Source organism: Bactrocera dorsalis, chromosome 2 (assembly GCF_023373825.1).
Source record: "Bactrocera dorsalis isolate Fly_Bdor chromosome 2, ASM2337382v1, whole genome shotgun sequence".
Taxonomy (NCBI): Eukaryota; Metazoa; Arthropoda; class Insecta; order Diptera; family Tephritidae; genus Bactrocera; species Bactrocera dorsalis.
The window spans coordinates 51,241,411-51,248,959 of record NC_064304.1 but is presented as its reverse complement, the minus strand read 5'-3'; the positions used below and the strand labels follow the sequence as shown (position 1 = coordinate 51,248,959).

Below are 7,549 nucleotides of genomic sequence, written 5' to 3'. Positions count from 1 at the left end.
TACATACATACTCGTACACTATCGGTCAAAACATTTGCAACTGATGATTATGGGACCTTTGCCGTATGCTCCGGGTCCTGTTTTGGAAAACCATGTGACAGCACGATTTTTCCATAATAGCACTAATATAATAAAGCGGCCCCAACCCAGAGCGGAAAAGCACCCCAGACCATACCACACAGTGCTTTGACTATTTTTTGACAATATGAATTTTTAAGAAGTTTGTTTTATAGGCGACTTCACTTCGTTCCAAATATTTGGACTCATCACTGAAAAGAACAGTTTTCCACTTGGTTATCGCCCATTCTACACTATAATCTTTATCGAACTGCAATCATCTTAGTTGGTTACGTTTGCAAATAAGCGGTTTCTTCGCGGATCGTAGCTGCGTTGATCAGCGTCTTTCAGGTAACGAGAACCCGTTATTGATCAAATTGTTAACCCAAGCTCTTTTACCAATCATGGAGAGCTTTTAAATGGAAACTTTTTTGCCGCTCGTACAACTGCGCCGTCAGTTTTTTGGTCAGCCTTCACGATGTTCTACTGCGATAATAATTGTATAGGTCTATTGAAGAATTGTGAATTTTGTATTTCATAAAAATTTCTTTTCGAGAAGTTCCGATAATATAATCATCAAAAACATATGCTCGCAGCATTTTATCGAATTTATTTCCAACCATTACTTTCTTTGTTACAAATTTAACACAAAAACATGTTTTCGCGAAAAAATCTAAAAAAATTACGCTCAGTGAATATTTCAATCAATACAAACTAAATTCAGTTAGAAAAAGAAACGAAGTTTGAGTACATTTTATAGTTATAGAGATAAGTAAACAGAGTTGCAATTGTTTTGTCGCGGCGGATTGGCATACATTTTAATTTTTTAAATATAACCAAAAAAGAAAGAAAAATTGCAATACACTTTTCAAAATATGTAACGTCAATGCTGCAAATTTAAAAACAAGAAACAAAAAGAAATTCAAAGGAAAAAGTTGCAAATGTTTTGTCCGATACTGTACGTATATGTATATGTATGTATATGAGTAAAAAAAGCAACTGTAAATGCATTGCAAGCATTCACTTCATTGATTTTCTTTGGATACACTTTTTAAATGATGTCCTATAGTGACCTTCCTGTCCCTCACTTTAGTGTCTTCCCTTTCATTCCATTTTTTTTTTAATTTGGTTTTTGTTTTTGTTGTTACCTTAATCGTGCATGTTTAATAGCAATCAGTCAGTTTGATCAGGCGAGTCAATAAATAAAATAAACAACTGCATTACTGCTGTTATTGGCGCTCACTTTGTCGCCATTGTTGTTGTATTTCGTATTGATGCATTCGTTGTGAAGCGCGTGGCACGGTAGCACGTATGTGTGAGTGTTTTTTGCTCGCCCTCTTTTCATGAGTTCTGGTGTAAAAAGCATATGACAATATTTTAAAAGCAATTCATCAAATACAATTATGCATTTTGTCTTTTCTTAGGTAGTATAAGGTGGATTTTACACACGGAAAGTGTTTCGGTTTTCAAATTTAGCGTGCAATTTGAATTTTAAGTTTTTACTCAGCGCTACGAGAACTGTTTTCTTGCTTTGTAATGGAATTACTAGAGTATATATTAGCTGTATTGTCAAATATTTTGTGGAAAAATATTAACTGCTTTTCAATAAGAACTTTATATTAATTTTTTTTCTCACAAATTGTAAAAATTGAGGAGTGGGAAAATTTTCAGTATAAATCTTGAAATTTTATTTGTCATTTCTGTTAACTTAGTATCATCATACATAAGACTCGTTTCTACCAGTATTTGACATGTGAAGACTAAGGGAAAACCAAAGTTATCCATTTTTGGTACTCAGTCTTGTGACACAAATTGAAACATCATATTAAGCATTTTTCTTATTTAATCCTACTATATCATTCGGAACTATTACTGTTATTTTGATAGAAATACCGAAGTCAACAAAGCAAACAAGTTTTGGACTATTAGTTTAACCCTTTTTAATTAACGGTTCGACCAATTATCTAAGGCATCAGGAGGGGTTTATGTGTATATAAAATACCACATTTTGACAACGCAATATTTAAACTAATGTACAAGTAGTTCACTAAATCTGTTAGGGGTTAGCGCATAATCACTTTTAAAAAACCAAGAATTTATATTTCATTGTGCCACATCAAATAAAAAAATCAAAATGTTTGACGCACATACTAGTAGTAACTTCATAAAGGAAACCTACTGGTGAGTATAATTTACGTTTACCAACACCAACATCGCCTTCTGTCTACGATTTGCAAAAATTAAAAGCAATTCATACCATATCGGAATAACTTTCAAAATTATAAAAACTGTGCAGACTTTTTAAATATACATATTGACTTAGCACTCTAGCAGAATCTTAGTTATATCAATTACAGTTACGGTTTCGTAAACTGTTCAATAGAAAACTCAAACCATTGGTTATGTTGCTGGGTGCTGTTGAGTTCTTCAAGCGGAATGTGCCTTGTTATTTATGTGAGAAATAAGGACGTGTGAAAAACGACAATGGCGAAAGAAGTAACATGGCTCATCCGTCAGCGACGTTACTTTTGTTGTTACTGCCGCTAGCTCTCATAAAGAGATATAATAATGTAATTCGTCACACTTAAAGCAGACCACTGCCCGCCATCTCGCTTACACTACAGTAGTGTCAAACAAATATATCACTACCCCACTCGCACATAGCCATCCATCTTTTAGGCCATACAAAACGGCACTCTCCGCCCAACCGAGCTGCTGATCAACACATTCGACTGACAGCTGCCGCACTGCACAGAGAAATAGAAATGCTTTATGAGCTCGGCTCCTCCCTTTGCGATACTGCCCTGCTTTTGCCAATTGGATTGCCCGAGGAGGTAGGTATGACGGTGTTGAGAAAACATTTTTTTTGTTGGTGTTGTTTCTACCAAGCTGACATGGTGACTTCGATTTGCTCTCTTTATGTCAAGAGTTTATATCGTGCTCACCGTGTTATAGAGCTAGCTGTATATATTATTTCTGCAGGAAGAGAGCTACACTTCCGATGTTCAGTGGGTTCTCTCAATGGCTGTTGATTACTTTACGACTTCAGTTGAGTGAATGAGCAGCGAATAAAAGAGAGGATATTTTACAGTTCTACTTTGTTACTGTGTTTGTGAGTATGACATTGGGTGCCCTTTGATGGATTGTTTTGTTGCTGTATGACGGAGTATTTATTATTGTTTATGACTATAATTGTTCTGCCGACGGCAAAAGCAGTAATTTTGATATCGTTTGGAAAAAATAGGGTTTTATACGAATGTATATAGGGAATAGTGCTTTTATCACTTAAAGTAGTTGGTGTATTGAAGTGCTCCAGATGAACTAAGTCTCTAAATCACGAATGACGAATACACAAACAAATGTACCTAAATACTTTTCCCTCAGAGCGGAATATTTTGAAATTAAACATTGAAACTTAATTTTATTGTAAGAAAGCTTTATTCATTTCTCAACAATATTAGAAAAAACTTATATTTTTGTTAAATATTTAAATTAAAGGTTCAAAAAATCTTTATTAATCACTTTTTATCAAATTTTTAATATAAAAAATATATATACATATTTATATTCGAATATGCTTCTACAAATAGATATATTATTAGATGTTGTTATATTGAGGTGATTGGCAACTACCGAATGAAGTTCTAACAAGCAATAAACAGTAACGCACGACTACTTATGTCCGTATTTAATACTGTTCTATGCACATATGTATATATATCATTCCATTAAGCTTTCTTGTTTATTGCCAGTTCTAAATTTTACTCAAATGTTGAGAGTAAAGAAATTGGTTTTGCAAGCCTTCTGGGTTATTCAAGAAAATTGAGAGCGCGGAATCGTAGACACCAACTTCTCTGAAAAGAGGAAAGAGAAATGAGTATTTGTAAGTATTAGTGTTTGCTAATAAATAGAAATCCGTAAAGTTTTAGAGTTTATATCTATCAAAATAGTTATTATGTACAATAGGGTTATCCAAATATTTCAATAATACACATGGATTATTTCTTAAATAACATAACAAATTTGTCGTTTTTTTTGTCCAATTTTTTATATTTAAAATATACAAATATTACACATACAAATTAATACATAACAACATATTTTTCTTTGATCAAAACTATTATGAGCTTTGATATGAATTTATACCTGTTTCATATACATATGTATGTGCATGGTATTCTATATTATTTTAGTTGCAATCAGATATGTATGTAATATCTTTAATTTTCTTTGATGAGACGGTAACACTGGCCAGAAAGAAATGAGATCACCTTAAAGCTGGCAAATGGAATAGCTCATTGTGAAATAACGATATATGAAAAGCATTTTTTTGTAAAAAAAATATTCTTGAGAAACTAAATACAGATGAAAACAATACCACTACAACAAAGAGGATTACAAACACATTCAAATAATAAAACTGTAGAAGTCTAAACCGGACCAAAAAGAGACTTCACTCAGGCAAAGATCTCACCAAGTTGCAGAAACTACCAAAGAGTGCAATATGCAAACGAAATAAATGCAGTTTCTGTGACATTGCTCGGACACACAAGCGATAAGCAAAGTGAGAGCAAAATGTGTTTGAACATATTGTCAAACTATAATACCGGCTGCTCTTAAAAGGGTGCATCCCCAACCTTTCAATATACGGACACTCACATAAATTTCAACAACCAATGAAACAAAACCAAAACAAAGAAAAATAAAACTCATAGTTTAATTGAGTTGATTGCTCACTCGCTCATTGCTCTAGTTGTTGTACTCTGGTAAAAAAAAAAACAAATGCACACGATAAATTTCGCCAATTTTCTCGGAGTACATTTTTGGTATCCAGTGCGTACTTTATTGCTTCGGCGCGCTGCCTTCGACGTAGCGTGGCCACTGAACATGTAAAATTGAAAAGCTGTGCCGCATTCAGCGTTTGCTGCCGAAGAAGAGTGTTGCTACAAAATGACATAGTAAAATAGTACCCGAAGCCGAGCAGCGGCAAAAGCAATGCCCTAGAATTAAAGATATTGTTGAGTCGTCGCTCGTAATATAAGCATTAGTGGACCAAACAGACTGTTGCGACGGTCGCTCAGTTTTGAGGTTATCTTTCTAATAAGAATATTTCTGATGTATCTACTTCCGCTGCTCGCTTCGACGCTTACACATTCGTCACCGCAAACGACGCTGCTAGCAGAATTTGACGATTTCAGTTTTTGTTTTTCAAATTTTCCTTATTTTTTGTCACTTGGCATAGCTTTTTACTAAAGGGTGAAGGGAAGGATGCCACTTCTGTGAGCTGCTAGCGCAACTGGGGAGTGCTGTTGATTCATTTGACTTTTTTGCTTCACTATGCGTTAACTGTCTCTGTTGTTGATAATATCAAAGTGCCGTTGTTGTTTATTTCTCTCCCCTATATATTGCCTTGCCGTAGCTAGCGACAACGCTGGGGCCGCTCGCGATATCGTTAAGCTGCCTCAGCTGCTGCAGCTGCTACTGCTGCTGCGGGCTGTCTGCTCACTTTTGCTTACTCGCGCAGCCGTATGCCCAGACAGACCGTTTTCACATACATACATATAGCTGCCGCGCTCGTAAATATGTGAAGTATATGCCTTGAATTGAATGCTTTATGGGTTTAGTTTGATAGAAGTCGTAAAGAAATCAACATCAACATCATCTACAATACACATAGAGAAATTGCCCCAAAAAATAATAATAACCGTTGGCAATAACAATAAAACAAACCGATTCTCCTAAGCAGCAAATTCCACTTGACGTGTGAACCAATGAACGGTATAATAACAATCGTTTTAATTTGCTGCACACACACGGTGAATTGGTTACCGCCGTGCAAATCATTTCATTTTCAAGGTCATTAAATCGTAAAAATTTTACAAAAGGCACTTAGCAAATAACATCTGCTGTTTAAGTCGAAGGTGGTGCCCGGGTGGCATAAGTCAACTGTGTACACGAAGGAATCTGCTTCCATGATCGGCTAATAGTTACTACCAAAATATTAGTCAAAAGCAACATCGGTTCTCAAAACATCTTTACTGTGTTTACTATTTCGTTACAATCCGCAAATCATCTTCCAATTGGGCGAGAATTTAGCGTAATGTAGACAAAAGCGGAGCAAGTGAATTAGCAGTTATCATAAAAATTAACGCAACAAACTTGTACAGTGTTGAGCAGCGACAGAGCGGTCAATAGCTTGTATTAAAGGGCGCAATTGTGTTTTTGCAGCAAATCTTATTATATTACGCTCGAAGTATTAGTTCGGCCTTCAGTGTGGTGTTTGTAGTGGTGACGGTGCGGTTTATTAATAGTAAATATAATATATAAGCCATAAAAGATAGATAGTAGATTATCTAACTATCACATAGATTCTTATATACGAGAACGGATAATGTTGTAAAAAGCGGTATTCAAAAATTAAATATATGTAAGTTGAAAAGTGCAATAATACGACAAATCTTTTTAAAAGTACTCTACTTATTATACGAATTACAAATTTGGAGTGATATCAGCAGAAAAGGGATTACTAAATTGTGCCAATACAAAACATAAAATGGTTCCAGAACACGTAATCAACTACTGGTACAAAATTATTTAAATAATTCTAAATTTATTTAGAATAAAGTCCAAAGTGAAAACCTAATGCCAAATTCTATTCTTAAATCGTTTTTCTCCAACATAAAGTTTGTATTGATGTAATCTTCTCACCCACAATTCTAGTCGTTGATTATAAGCAATATTTTATGAACATATTTATATACACATTACAGTTATTTATTACTACATTTATAAAATATTAAGTGGATAAAAAAAAAGGATTTTAATCTAAAAAAGTATCGGTACTCTACTATCAATTAAATAAGATGATGAATTAACTGAAAATTGTACGTGATTGCCAATGTAAAGCGACTTTCAGTATATACTGCGAAATGATAAGCATATTGGCGTGTTGCGCGCAACTGTAGCAGTTTATGAAACGCTGTGATCTCTTATACTTTGGTAATTCCTAAACCCATGTACAATGTGTTGAAAAATTTCATTAATATAATTAAATATTATAAATAATGTAAGTGTGTTTGAAGAAAGAAAAATAAATAATTTCGATACAAAGCAAAGGAGAAGTACTCAAAAAATTGGAGTCTATGCAGGACGAAGCACATGTAGTATATGATATTCAAAGGTAAGTTTTAAAAAAGCAAATGTATGTTATATGTTATAGTAATAAATATTATAGTTAATAGCTCGTATGTCGAGATCTCAAATAACAATATTCGAGTAATATCTATTTAACTACGTAAATCCCTACGATCCCATTACAAGTTCTTTTACTTAGACTTCTAAAGCTATAAGATCAAATGCGTTTCAGCCCTATTCTCGCAAACGCGTAACGGTCAACAATTCAGAAGCGTCCCCATTATTCTTCCAAACAAATTATACAATTGACACCGATATGATTTTTAACTTTACCGCTTGGCTACAAATAAAATATTGA

The 7,549-nt window shown here is 34.0% G+C and overlaps 1 protein-coding gene across 1 annotated transcript in view; it reads left to right on the top strand.

Annotated features, from left to right (window-relative positions):
* The first annotated feature begins 5,667 nt into the window (after nt 1-5,667).
* The window catches only part of LOC105226093 (homeotic protein antennapedia), a 183,725-nt gene continuing 181,843 nt past the window's right edge, over nt 5,668-7,549 (top strand). Inside the window, exon 1 of the mRNA XM_049447838.1 lies at nt 5,668-7,237. The gene's annotated coding sequence lies outside the window, so the exon portion shown is untranslated. The remainder of the gene's footprint in view (nt 7,238-7,549) is intronic.